General features: G+C 36.1%; 1 protein-coding gene and 1 non-coding gene across 2 annotated transcripts in view; both read left to right on the top strand.

Moving 5' to 3' along the window:
- Positions 1 to 15,318, top strand: part of LOC125823082 (fatty acid amide hydrolase-like) — a 339,008-nt gene that overhangs the window by 44,790 nt on the left and 278,900 nt on the right. The gene's annotated exons all lie outside the window — the stretch shown is intronic.
- Positions 300 to 406, top strand: LOC125823207 (small nucleolar RNA R71). Its single transcript, XR_007442698.1, has one exon. It is a non-coding gene; the product is annotated as a small nucleolar RNA R71 (small nucleolar RNA).

Here is a 15,318-nt window from a genome sequence, read left to right as displayed (position 1 = left end):
GCCCACCTTCTTCCTTCTTCGTCCTTCGACGCTCGTGAGGGGGGATGTACATGTCCTTCTTTTTGGACACTTCCTCCAATTCCATGACTTTTTTGGCCAAGACATCCAATTGAGTCAACACTGTGGCCAATTCTTGGTCTTTTTCTGTCTACTTGTTGATCTTAATCGTGCCATCAAGTAGTCGGGCAACTGTTTCATAGGGTTGTTGTGTCAAACAACCTGGAAAGAGTTGATCAGCTGCACTTCTATTTTCGGGACCAAGACCTCTCTATAAGCATTCTAGAAGCATCTTTTCTGGAAGTCCATGAGTTGGGAACTGCTGCAAGAGGTCCTTAAATCTTTGCCACAACTCATAAATGGTCTCACCCTCCAATTGCTTGAAGGTTAGGATGTCATCCCTGAGACTCATCAATCTCAAGGGAGGGTGATCTATTTGATCACTGTTGCTACCAGATAAGCTCAATTTCTCTGCTTAACAAGCAATACGAAAACCAAAACTAAAAGTAAGTACATTCAACTATAACTAACAAGAACAAAATTCAACTTAACCAAAGAATATTAACAAACACCACTCCCCGGCAGCGGCGCCATTTTGATTAATAATGTTTCAAAGACACTTCATCCTATTTTAAGCGTCAACAATCGTTAGTTAGTAATATAACCCAACTAAATGAATTTGGGTCGAATCCCACAGGGAATAAGATTCAATAGCAAAGTACGAATATGTTCAAGTCAATCATAGGTATAGACACTGTCGATGAAAAACATAACTCAAATTAAAGGGTGACACAAGTGTCAAATAACATGGGGGGTTTTGATTGTAATTATCAACTACAACAACATCAAATAACACGAAGTAACAAGTAATGAGACGGGTTTTGGGGATGTGATTGGATTATAGGCTAAGGTAGACAAATAGGTAATTGCAATTGTTAGTAAATAGCTGAAAATCAGTGAATAAGCTAGACTTTAGTGGGGATAAACTTTCTCTCGAACAATTTCCCCAAATCAAGTTGGTTTCTCTCGAACACCAACAAGCAGCAAATAAGAACAACCTATTCTTTAGTCCATTCACTCTCTTGAGCTGAATGTGTGGAAAAGGATTTAGGATTCACTCTCTCGAGCTGAACCCATGAAAACCCAATACCCACAGACTATCAATTCAATAATCTTGGTTTTAAAACCTCTCTCGAGCAGGACAAAAACACGAAGGTAGAGTTGCATTTGCAACTACAACCCTTTAAATTAAACCACAATTACTCATTGAAATCACTTCTAAACAACATTTAAACTATCAATTAGAAATACCAATAAGCTAAATCAACCCATAATCACACCCTAAGAATTGGAGTTTTAGCTAACCATCATAAAAAGATAGAAATTGTTACCAAATTGTGTTTCCATCAACTGGGTAAGATTAATTTCGTCTTTACAAAGGTCCAAATTGAAGAATCTCAAAGACCCACTTCCAATTTCTTAAAAATGGAAAATTTCAATTCTTCAAAGCTAAGGAAAAGTTTGTCTCAAAACTCAGAGTTCCAACTCAAAAAATGATAAAAATGCTATATTATGAAACTAATTTTTATACTAAATATTCAAAAATGCATTTATAGTCGCCAAAAATATGCTGCCAAGGACCATTCCACGTAGTAAGTCGGGATCGCCCATCAACTCGGCGATCCACCCTTTGGTCTGTTCCATTGCCTTCTTGCTTTGGCCTTCAGCATCCTCAAGTTTTGTAACATTGGGCGATCCAACACTGCATCGTAGAACCACTCGGTGACACATCGACTGCTCATTTCTCTGTCAACTTGATTTTCTCCTTCAGGGCTTGGCACACTGGAACTTTAGGTGAGATAATAGTCATTCAGTGACTCGCCCAATGTATTAGGCAATCAACAAGCGTTTTCTTTCTTCGTTCTTTCAGTTGCCTTATTCCTTTTTGTGCATTAGTGTCCATCCTTTGTTCCTAAATCCATATACCTTAAAATCAAGGATTTTACATCAGTTATTGGCACAAAACAAGCATTTGAGGACAAGAAATCTATCCAAATAAAGCCCTAAATGAGTCAAAATCATGGACTAATCATAGAGCACGATAGAAATGGACAATTGAAGGTTGGAAAAAGAAGAGAAAAATTTTCTATCATAAGGGATGCAGGCTACTGGTCCCCTGAATCCCGCCACAGCGGGATGAGGGATGCCACCATAGCGGAATGAAGCCCGCTAGAGCGACCTTCATCTAGGACGAACACCAAGCGTGATCATGGCGCCTCTTCATCCCAAAACCTCTATTTTCGACAGAAATTCAGCAGATCAGAGTATATAAACTACCCTAGAACCTAAATAAGCAATTATTTCAGCAAAATAACTCCTAAATACCCCTCAAATTTGAGTTTTAAGCAAAGACACCTTCAAACTTGCCCCACCCATTTTTGTAGTAATTCAACCATGTTTTTATGAAATCCTTATGCCCAGGACGTTGGGTACGTATGGGAAGTGCCCATGCTACATTTATTATATCAAACAAGCAACCCATTTCATTTTCAAAAAACTACCCCCAAAAACCTATTCTACCCAATCTATTAGTGTCATGCAATCATTGTTAGTTAAGTGTTGAAGTGAAGAGAATACAGAGCAAGATCATTACCTTATAATTGACGTCCGGAAGAAAAGTGAATTGAGAGGGTTTTTGGAGAGAGTTTGAGTAAGAAAATGAGAGAAATGCGGAAAAAATTTCCCCCTTTACTACCTCCCGATCTCTTGCTTCAGCGGGAGATCCCTCGCAATAGTGGCCCTGCCTTAGCGGAAGGGCTGCCGCCCAGGCGGGGTCAGGCTATGAAAATTGGACGCATTCTTTCGATTTAGGTTGGTTCAAATTCTTCTAATCCTTGAGTATAAAACCTTTCGTGTACCGATTATCCGAAGAGTCATCATTCGTTGTGATCCTGTAGTGGACAAATTCTTAGCTTACAAGTACTCTAAATTAGGGTGTGTGACGATCAATATATTAGTCGTTCGGGGATGAACGAAGGGTAAATTGGTATCTATCGTAATGATCTGAACTGTCGTTATTTAGGAAAAGAAAAAAAAATGGAAAATTACAAGGCCACTGTCCCGCTAGGGCGGGACATATGCCGCTAGGGCGGCGGCACTAGAGTAGAGTAAGTTGGCGCCAGAGAGGGATAGGTGAGACAGAATGTAAATAACACGAAATCCTATTTCCTACTTCCTAAAATACCTAAATTAGTCGTAAAACACTCTAAAACCCCCTAAAAAGCTATTCCAAGCTTGGGAAAGAGGGAGGGAGAGATTTCTAGCATGAAGATGTCGATGGATTGCGGATTTCCGGTCAAGATCACCGTCATGAATCCTGGAAACAAGAATCAAAGACCATAACTCCGTGCAGCTATTTGGCGCCCAAGTAGGATAGGTTTTATGAATTGAGTAGCTATAAATCTGTGTTCAGTGCGTAATATATGTAAATCAATGGTAGGATTATGTGTAGGCCCTTGTGTACCGAATGAAATATGGTTAAATCCTAGGAAGAAGCCTTAGATGATGAACTAGGGTTAGGTATGGTTGAATTAATGCTTACATGATATACGTGGATGAGCAGTTCATTGGTGATGGTTGTGATTATGTGATTGTGGGTGGTAGGTATGTTCTTGCTTCCTTGTATTACGTGTATGAATGTGAACGAAGCTTGTTGATCACACCTAATGTTAATCAGTATGAACGAAGAACTATATGATATGAATCACCTCTTTTTGTATGATTGTGCTAGTGATTGTGGATCGGGATTTGCATTCGAACATACTCACTTGGATCGATTTCCATGTTCTGGCATAAATATGGATATGTTGCCAAGTTCTAGTATAATATTTGGATCAGGTACCACGTTCCAATATGCTAACAGTTTGGGTTTGGGTTTGGGTTCCATGAGAGGACTAATGATTTGATATAACTGTGATGATTGAGAATTGTGAAATTGAATGTGGTCCGTAATGATAATGATATTGTGATTTCCTGGAATGGTTATATGTTTATGAGGACTTAAATCCGACTGTTCTTTTGTGTCGAGTGAACTTGTTGCGTATAGTATTATCGAATGAATGGGAAAGGCCAAGGTTTCAAGGGTCGAATAATTAATGGCAAGCAAGGGATGTCCATAGGTTACAAAGGAGATTCATGGTCGATGGTTAGGAAGCTAGATATAATGTACTATGAGGTAAGGGTTGGGTGATAGGAAGAGAAAGTAAATGTACTTCATCGTGAGTGGCTAGTGGGATTGCTGGTAGTTGTATTTGTGGACTCTTCTATGCGTTAGGATGCTTTTGGGCTAAGATCAAGAACCTAGTAAGTAGATTGACTAGTAAGGTGGTTAGTAATAAGGGTATTAGTGTAATTTGGAGGTATTCGAGAGAGTGAAAATGTGGAGAAGCGAAGGGCTTATTGCATATTTGTACTAGTTGTTTCCTTATATTATGCGGTGGGCGTTGGGTTGATCAATGATGCCTACCAATACGTTCGATTTGTACTGATACTACTCTTGCTATGCCTTTTTGGGCATAGTTTGGCCGGTGATGTTTCATTATGTGAAGACGAAGAAATCTCTAGCAACTTCTATTTTCCCTTCCGCATGGTAGGAGCTATGTCATTTATTATTATGCCCAGTTTGTACTCTTAGTAGCTCTTGTACCTATTTAGACTAGATCCTTGGGGTGTTAATTATTTTACAAGTCTTAACCGAATTGGTGTTAAAAAGTCCCTATTTATAAGATTTCGTTAGTACATTTTAATTTTGTTCTTTCTTTCTTTCTGCATGTTGTAACTATTGGGATAAGAGGGTACTTAGGTTGTAGTATGTAGGTGCCTGCACGGCCCGGTGGGTTGGGTCATGACAAGTTGGTACCAAGTAAGTGGAGGTAAAACTGAAGATCTGCATACCATATAAGCTCTCCACCACTGCTTGGCCTCACCTTGAAGTTGAAAAGTCACAAACTCAACCCCATGCTGATGGACAATTCCCAACTTATGAAGCCTCTCATAGCAATCTAAGATAAACTCATAAGCATCCACACTCTTAGAACCAAGAAATACAGTAGGCTTTAGCTTCAAAAACTTAGTCAACATGTCATGCTCATTAGTAGTCATAATAGAACCCAACAAAAGAAGGAAGAAAGCATCATTACCTACATTCCCACCCACCTTGGGCGTAATGGCAACAAAAGGAGGATTGACGGGAGCTTGAATTGCTTGAACAGAAGGAAGCACTCCAAGACCAACCAACCCTTTCAAGAATGACATGATATGTTGAGCTACCATTGGGTCTATGGGAGGAACACCAGTAGTCTCACCCTGTACCTCTTCCTCTTGTCCAACCTCCTCAACATTCTCTTCTATCTCTTCATGATGCATGGGAGGGGCCTCATTTTAGGGAACACTTTCGACCGGTACCCCATCTCTAGTAGGTGCCACCCTTCATCGGCCTCTACCCCTAGCTCTTCCTCTATCCCTACCTCGACCGCGACCTCTCGCTGCAAATTCCTCAGCTGGACATTGATAGGAGCTACGGGCCTTTCAAAGTTGGTATCAGATCCTAGGTTCGTTGATCTTGATGTACCAAAACAAGTCTAGTAGAGTATTACGAAACAGTACAGGGACACCTTTACTTTTCTTTGAGAGGATATTGGACTTTAGGAAATCTCTCTTTCTTCTCTTGTCTTTTTTTGTGCTATAACTTGATTCCAATTGGTATTTGTCGATTCAAATTGGTATCTAACATTCTTCACTCTTCTGTCCGCAGATGGTAAATACTAGATACAATGGCGTCAGGCCCGTAGCTCTCGTCAATGCTCCTGCTTAGGAATCTACAGCGAGAGATCGCGGTCAAGGCAGGGGTAAAGGAAAAGCTAGGGGTAAAGGTCAAGGAAGGGTGGCTCCTACTAGAGATGGGGTACCGGTCGAAAGTGCTCCCCAAAATGAGGCCCCTCCCGTGCATCATGAATAGATAGAGGAGAATGTTGAGGTTGAAAATGCTGAGGAGGTTGGATAAGAGAAAGAGGTGCAGGCTGAGACTACTGGTCAACAGATCATGTCATTCTTGAAAGGTTTGGTTGGTCCTAGAGTGCTTCCTTCTGTTCAAGCAACTCAAGCTCCCAAAAATCCTCCTATTGTCTTCACTATGCCCAATGTGGGTGGGAATGTAGGTAATGATGCTTTCTTTCGTCCTTTGTTGGCATCTGTTATGACTAGTAATGAGCATGAAATGTTGACTAAGTTTTTGAAGCTAAAGCCTCTTATATTTCTTGGTTTTGAGAGTGATGATGATTATGAGTTTATCTTAGATGTGCGTAAGTTGAGGACCAATGAGATTAAGTCCGTGAAAGTTTAATGGAATCATCATCCAATTAGGGAAGCTACTTGGGAAACCGAGAGGAACATGAGAAACAAGTATCTCCAATTGTTCGTTGATTCAGGTACTATTTCATCCCTTTTTAGCCTATTTTTTGTAAGTTTTGTCACTCGGGGACGAGTGATGGGTAAATTGGTATCTATTCTAATGACCGAGTTCCGTCATTATAGAAAAGCCAATAGGGAAATTTTTTGGGTTGGAAAACTTTTTCGTAGTAACTTGAAATTTCCCAACCTAGTCCAGATTTGGATGAAATCGGAGTCATTAAGGTGTAAGGAAATCTGGTAACAATCGGGTGACTTATTTATGATTTTGATTACCTGAGTAGTTCGATAAGTCGTTAAAGAATCCGTACGACTTTATGGAATTGAATTCGGGTGAGTAAAACTCCTGGAATTGATCTTAGCGTGAATGGTATTTTCTGAGCATCATTGGTTAAAGGTGTGTTGTGAAATGGCGGTCTTGGGATTATTAAATAGCTCACTGTTTCATGCAAGCAGCTTTGGTGGTGATTTTGGTCGCTGTGGCGGGGCCGCTATAGCGGGGTAAGGGTCGTTATGGCGGGCCCAACGTGATTTAAGGTCGTAAATAAACCCCAAAACGTCTTTATGCTGTACTTTTCAATTTTTAGAGCTAATGAACGAATTCTAGGCGATTCTTGACAGTTTTCCACTATTCTTGAGGCTAAAGGTAAGATTTTAACTCCCCGAATCCATTATTCAATCAGTAGAACGTAATCTAATTTGTAATTATCGATGGGGGAGGGTTTTGATCTTGAAACTATAGTGGAAAAAGCCTTAGTTTGGATACTTGGGATCATGGGTTTGATCTAGGGTTCATAGGATTGTTAGTAATTCGGGTAATTAGTCATTGTTTATTCATTCCCATATTATACTGATTGTTTGTAGACCAAGAACAAGTGGAACGAATCCGGAAAGGGAAGGATCAAGTTTCTTAGGGTTTTAAGCTTGTTTCGGGTAGGTGATGGTTGTGATTCTATGATTGTGTGATGTGTGTTTGTTCTTGCTTCATTATGATACATGTATGTATGCGAATGTTGCATTATTGATCACATTAGTTGTAAATGAGGAAATATGAATGATGAATGTCATGAATCATGACTTAATTATATGATCTCTAGAATATACTTGTGATTGTGATTGTGTCTTGTTGAATGGATCGAGTGTTGCATTCCGACACACTAACTGGATCGGTTGCCACGTTCCAGTATAATTATGGGATCGGTTTCCATGTTCTGGCATAATCTTTGGATCGGGTACCACGTTCCGGTATGCTAACTGTTTGGCTTTGGGTTCCATGAGAGGACCAATGATTTGCTATACTTGTGTATAGTGAGAAATGTGAAATTGTACCTTGTTTGTAAATGTTGATAATATTGTGTATGTTCGGTATATGCATGTGATGATAATGTTGTAATAACTTACTAATGTTGCACTTAGTGGAATAGCTGTGTGATCCTACCAGTACACCGTGGTTGTGTACTGATACTACACTTGCTCTTTCTTTGTTGTGTATTGGGCATCTTCAGGAGGCTATTGACATACCTCGTCTAGAAGATCAGTGATCGCTTCGAATTCAAGGGTGAGCCAGTTCTTCTAGGCTGCCATGAGTTCTTCTTTCATCTATGTCCAACATTTCAGACTTAGACTTTTCTAGTTAGTTATTAGTTCATTAGTTTAGGGTTGTAGCCCTTCTTGTTTAGACTTGTTGAACTTTAGATTTTTGGTACATTGACTTTCAAGTACTAGGTGTATTTTCCGCAATTGTTTAGTTGTTAGATCTTTTGGAAGTCTATGGGTACTTCAATTTTTAGCTATTATTCCTGTTTTGGTATCCTTACATGTTTTAGTTTTTAGTTTAGTTGCTTGGTTTGGTTGTGGTAGTGGTTCTCCCACCGGAGGGTTAGTGTGGGTACCAATCGCGACGGTCTGGGTCATGACACAACTATACTTAGTTTGTTATAAAAACATACAGTAGTCTATCCAATACTTTTATAGATTGATTCTGACGTCACATAAGCCAAGTATAGGTTTATCATCTTTCATCTTTTCTAGAAAAACACCGTCATTTTCTGCAAAATCTTCTCATAAAGTAATAGTTGTATGCTCCATGCTGGGTTATTAGTTAGAAGCAAAATGTCAATACTTTACCATATCTCTATATTGATGGTAGTTTAGGCATTTTCAAAACATACTGCTCATTTGTAACAACTACCTCCCGTCTCTTGCTATATTCTTTTTCAATGAGGGGTTTCATTGAAACTAAAACTCAAATCAAATCTTAGAATAGGTTATGTAAATAAGTGATAGCGATAACGTAATGGAGCATGAAATTAAATAACAAATTATTTGGGTGGACAGTTACCTAGAATAGCACCATTAGGTAATTTATCGACATGATCCAATGATACAAAGCCAATAGAGAATCTGTGTGTTGAAACCTCAATGTCAGTCACCTTTATGATTCTGTTATCTGTAAATGTCAATTCAACTTCTTTATGTACGAAATAGTAGTTGGGGTTGACGCGATCTAAGCGTCCTTTAGCAATGTAGTAACTCTTATTTGCTTTCAAGGAGTCCTTCCATGTTTCTATATGTTTATTAAATAGTGTTGCTTGAATCATTGTACCTAGTATTGTGCAAAGGGGTGGGGTATAAGTACAATAAACATGAACGATAAAAAATAAGGTAAGTAAAAGTGTCAATGTTATTACCTCTTCGTTAACTAATATTATTGTTTTGAAAGGCCCTTCATGCCTTGAATTCTTGTAAGGTATTATTGAACCCCTTCAAATCACTAAGACTCTCATCACTGAATTAACAGACTGTTTTTGTATCTTATTTATCATACATTCCATTTTGCTAGTTCACTTTTAGTCATCATGTGGACTGGAGCTTGGTGACTACCATTGGGAGATAAGAGTGACAATGTTAATTCTAGGTGTTATTGTGTATTAGTATCACTGATGAGGGCGACAAATGGTCGAAATCTGCATGATTAGGCAGGAATTTGATGCATAAAAGAGGGTATCATTAAGATGTTAAGTGCGGCTAAAATAAGGTTACAAGTAACATATATATGTAAAGTATGTGTGTAAAATTGTCAGGGGACTGTATGTGAGCAGGTTAACCAATAATAGGCTGTATAAGTAATGCTTCACGAGGAAGAAACAAAGTTGATTAGTGGTGTAAAGTATGTGTTTTCAATTTCCAGGGGACTGTATGAAAGTAGGTGAACTAATAAATATATATTTGCATTAATAAATATATTTATCTCATAAAATTAGCTATTAAATAAATAATAAAAATTAAACTAATACAAACTTCAACTGGCGTTATTACAAGTCATGTGAACTTTTGTTCGTCAAAAATACTGAAATATTAGTAAATAGTAATTAAGTAGAAAAAAAGGGCAATGTTTATATAGTAATAACTATTTTGAGGCAAATTTCCTGATAGTCTAAATCACATAAGTAATATTGATAAATAAAGTCATTCTTTTGTCTTGAGCATCAAAAACATATCGTCACAATTCTCTAAATTTTGGAAAAAGATATTCAGATGCATATATCTACATCACAAGAGAAATTGTTAACAAATTCAAATGAATTTAGACTACATCATGTTAACTTAATATATTGGAACATTACATACTAATGTATATATTAAGCAAAAAAATAATTATTATATCATAAAAATTATATTATTTTCCTCAAGTACTCGAGGTTATGGAATAAACCCTCTTAGGCTAGAACGACCTACTTCATCAGAATAGTGGTACCTCATATTCAGCTAAACTTTGAACTCGCTCAACAACAATAAATCACACAAATTTTTTTAAAATGCAAGAAGAAGAAGAAGAAGAAGAAGAAGAAGAAGAAGTCATCGAAAAATCACAACCCATTGAAAAAAGTCACAACTTATCAGAAAAGTCACAAGTGATCGAAAAAGTCACAACCTAAGTTAGGAATATTATAGTAATTTAATATTCAAGTTAGGAGTTCATGTTTTTAAGGTAATATATATATATATATATATATAGATGTATTATTTTTACAAGAGTTTTGTAAAATATTATTATTTTAATGGAATTATTAAATCTAGTTATGCCGACAAATTATTATTATATGAGATAGACATTATTAGAAATATTTTTTTATTAATTATGATATATTGAAAGATCTATATATATTTTATCAAAAATCTATGTAATATCCGGATGCATATAATGAGATAAATATTATAGTAATCATTAAGTGGATGATGTGGACAATTATTATTCATTTAATAGTTGGCTATACATAAAAGTGTTGTACGTGTTGTAAGTGTTGTAAATGGATTAATGAATGTCCATTATACCCTTCTTATGCCTATAAAAGGCATTGTAACTTGTATGGAAAAACACACAAAATAAGAAAGATACATAGTTTCCTATTTTATCTCTCTACTACATTCTTCTCTTCTTGGTTGTTATTAATTTAATTTTAGTACTTAGTCTTTATTTTATAACACGTTATCAGCACGAGACTCTACCATCTCAAAGTTTGAAGACTAAATTTGAAGACTAAGGTATCATTATTTTTCTTCTTTTTATTATGACTAATCTTACCAAACTTGAGTTCATTGCCCTACATAGTTCGGGCAAGAACTACCTTTCATGGGTACTGGATGCTGAAATCCATTTAGATGCAATGGGTCTTGGAGACACCATTAAAATTGAAAATAAATCAAAATAAGATTGTGCTAAAGCAATGATATTCTTACGTCATCATATTGACGAAATTTTGAAAATTGAATATCTCACAGTCAAAGATCCACTCATTCTGTGGAATAATCTAAAAGAAAGATATGACCATTTGAAGATGGTCATTCATCCAAAGGCACGATATAATTGGATGCATTTAAAGCTACAAGACTTTAAGTCTATTTATGAGTACAATTCTGCCATGTTCAGAATTACTTCTCAATTGAAACTATGTGGAGATACGGTTAGTGATGTTGATATGATGGAGAAAATGTTCTCCACATTTCATGTCTCGAATGTGCTTTTACAACAACAAAATCGAGAAAAGGATTTCAAGAAGTATTCTTAATTGATTTCTCACCTTTTCGTGGCTGAACAAAATAATGATTTGTTGATGAAAAATCACGAGAATCGTCCTACTGGATCTACACCAGTTCCTGAAGTAAATGAGGTGTACGCCCACCACGCTGGGCGTGGAAGAGGTCCTGGACATGGTCGTAATTATGACCAAGAGAGAAATCATTTTCTAAGTGTTAATCATTCACCAAAGAAAAATCACTATCAGAGGGGAAAAAGAAAAGATGAGAAACGTGAAACAGTTAAAATAAATTGTTTTCGATGTGGTGAAAGGGGTCATTATGCACGTGATTGTCATACTCCTAAACATTTGGTTGAGCTTTACCAAGCATCACTAATAAAGAAGGATAAAAATCCTGAAGCTAATTTTATCACTGATCATGTTGACATCACACACTTGGATGTAGTAAATTTCTTCACACACCCTGAAGGAAAAATAAATCACTTGATTGGTGACGGTTCAGTGGATATGGAAGAATAATCATGGTTGATATTTGCTAATAATAATGTTATTAATATTTGTTGTTTTGTACTGGTCATATTGTAGAAAATAAATAATTAAAGTACTCATGTTTATCCATGTATATTAATTGAGTCCCTTTTTAAAACATTTATGGAAATGTGAGTTGAAATTTTATAATAATTTGAAGATGAATTGAAATATATTAAGATAATATTTTCTTCTTATCATTTTGTGACTATAAAAGGAAACACATAGTGTTATATTTAAAGTGAAGGTAAATGCACTATCTAAGCACTATCTAAATAAAGTATGTGGAAAACTAACTTTTTCTTTTGTCATGTCTTTCAAGAAATTAAACAATTATGTTAATACTTATTTTAGACATAATAAACTAAACTAAAGTTTAGTGTTAAAGGTTTAGGTGATAAATATCTCGTGCATTATTAGTACATGATCATTATAATGATTCAAATGTCATTTTAACACTTCCATTATTTCTTATATCTTATAAATTATTTAATAAAAGATAATTAACGATTTAATATAAATTTATTTCATTACTTTTGAAGATATGGATAATTCTCCAAGTAAATTATCAAATTATGAAGACATTTGCTTGATTGATTCTGGTACAACACACATGATATTCGAAAATGAGAAATATTTTTCTCATTTAAATATGGGCAATATGAATGTTACTATGATATCTGGTAGTGCTAATTTGATCAAGGGCTCCGAAAGAGCCATTATAATTTTGCCCAAGGGAACTAAACTCATAATAAATAATGCCATGTTTTCTCTTCAGTCTCGGAGAAACTTATTGAGTTTCAAAGATATTCGTGAAAATGGTTATCATATCAAGACAATTGATGAAATGAATCTTGAATATCTTGGTGTAACCAAAAATGTCTCCAGGCAGACATATGTTGTAGAAAAATTCACAGCCTTATCTTCTGGATTGTATTGAACAAAAATAAGTGCAATTGAGGCACATTATATAGTAAACCGGGGGTTTACTAATTCCAATACCTTTGTACTTTGTCATGATCGTCTAGGACATCCTGGGTCAATAATGATAAGACGAATCATAGAAAATTCAAATGGGCATCCATTAAAGAATTTGAAAATTCTTTTAAATGATGAATTTTCTTGTAATGCATGTTATCAAGGCAAGTTAATTGTGAGACCATCACCAACAAAGGTCAAAATTGAGTCTCTTGCGTTCTTGGAACGTATAGATGGGGATATTTGTGGACCTATTCACCCACCAAGTGGGCCATCTAGATATTTTATGGCCGTGATAGATGCTTCTTCTAAATGGTCTCATGTGTGCCTATTGTCATCTCGCAATTTGGCATTTATAAAATTGTTGGCACAAATAATATGATTACGGGAACAGTTTTCTAATAATCAGATTAAGTCTATTCACCTTGATAATGCTGCAGAGTTTTCATCCCAAACATTTAATGATTATTGTCTATCGATTGGGATAAGAGTTGAACATCATGTAGCTCATGTTCACACTCAAAATGGTCTGGCTGAGTCATTAATTAAATGATTACAGTTGATAGCAAGACCAATACTTATGAAAATTAAGTTGCCCACTTCTGTGTGGGGTCATGCAATTTTTCATGCAGCAGCACTTATTCGTCTTAGACCGATAAATTATCATAAGTTTTCCCCATTGCAATTGATTTTGGGTCAACAACCTAATATATCTCATCGAAGAATTTTTGGATGCGTTGTATATGTGCCGGTAACACCACCATATCGCACTAAAATTGGCCCCCAAAGAAGGTTAGGAATATATATTGGGTTTGAATCACCCTCTATTATTCGCTACCTTGAACAACTAACTGGAGATATGTTCACAGCCAGATTCACAGATTGTCGGTTTGATGACATATTTTTCCCAAAATTAGGGGTAGAAAATAGTGAAATAAAAGGAGAAATTTTGTGGAAAAATCCATCATTGTCTCATTTTGATCCTCGTACTTCCATTTGTGAGAAAGAAGTACAAAAGATCATTCATTTGCAGAAAAATTGCAAAATCAAATACCAGACGAATTTACAGATTTGAAAAGGATTACTAAATCACATATTCCTGCAAAGAATGTCCCAATTCGAATTGATGTCCCTGTAGGACCATCTACTAGTGTCATAGCTAATGAGTCAAAAGCACGCCTGAAGCATGGTAGACCATTAGGTTCAAAGGATCAAAATCCTAGAAAAAGAAAATTTAAAGGTCAAAATGACACTATAAAAAACCTTGATATAGAAAGTCAAGATGTGAGTAATTCTGGTATCCTTGAAGAGATCAATGAACTTGAGACTCAAGAAAATAATGAACTTTCCATAAAATCAAGTGATGATGAAACAAATCTGAATTGATCAGAAATAGTGGTGGATTATGTTTTGCATATAATGTTGCATAAAAAATTATGCAAAATTGTGAGGATCTTGAGCCTCAATCTGTTGTAGAATGTCGACAAAGAAATGATTGGCCAAAATGGCAAGAAGCAATTCAATCAGAATTGAATTCACTTGTCAAGCACGAAGTTTTTGGGCCTATAGTACAAACACTTAATGGTACTAAACATGTTGGCTATAAATGGGTTTTAATGCGGAAAAGGAATGAGAAAAATGAAATACAAAGGTACAAAGCACGTCTTGTTGCACAAGGATTTTCTCAAAGGTGTGACGTCGATTATGAAGAGACATGCTCATCCGTTATGGATGCAATAGCATTGCGTTATCTCATTAGTTTAACGATCCATGAAAGGCTTGAAATGCATTTGATGGATGTGGTTACAGTCTATCTTTATGGATCACTCGATAATGAGATATACATGAAAATTCCTGAAGGATTCAAAATGCTCAAAGCATATAGTTCAAAGTCTCGGGAAATGTACTCAATTAGATTGCAAAAATCATTATATGGTTTGAAGCAATCTGGACGCAGTGGTATAACTGTCTTAGTCAGTATTTATCTAAGGAAGATTATATAAATTATGTGATTTGCCCCTATGTGTTTATAAAGAATACAATGTCAGAGTTTGTTGTACTTGCTGTTTATGTTGATGACATAAACCTTATTGGAACTTCATAGGGAAATCGATTATTTGAAGAGCGAATTTGAGATGAAAGGTCTCGGAAAGACAAAATTATGTCTTGGTTTGCAAATAGAGCATTTGACAAATGGTATCTTTGTTCATCAATCTGCATACATAGAAAAGGTGTTGAAAAGATTTTATATGGATGAAGCACATCCATTAAGTACTCCAATGGTTGTTCGATCACTTGATGTGAATAAAGA

The sequence above is a fragment of the Solanum verrucosum genome, unplaced genomic scaffold (genome assembly GCF_900185275.1).
Source record: "Solanum verrucosum unplaced genomic scaffold, falcon-dt-bn FXZP01000301.1, whole genome shotgun sequence".
NCBI classification, from domain to species: Eukaryota; Viridiplantae; Streptophyta; class Magnoliopsida; order Solanales; family Solanaceae; genus Solanum; species Solanum verrucosum.
Note: the sequence above shows the minus strand (reverse complement) of the source record. Positions and strands in the feature narration are given on the sequence as shown.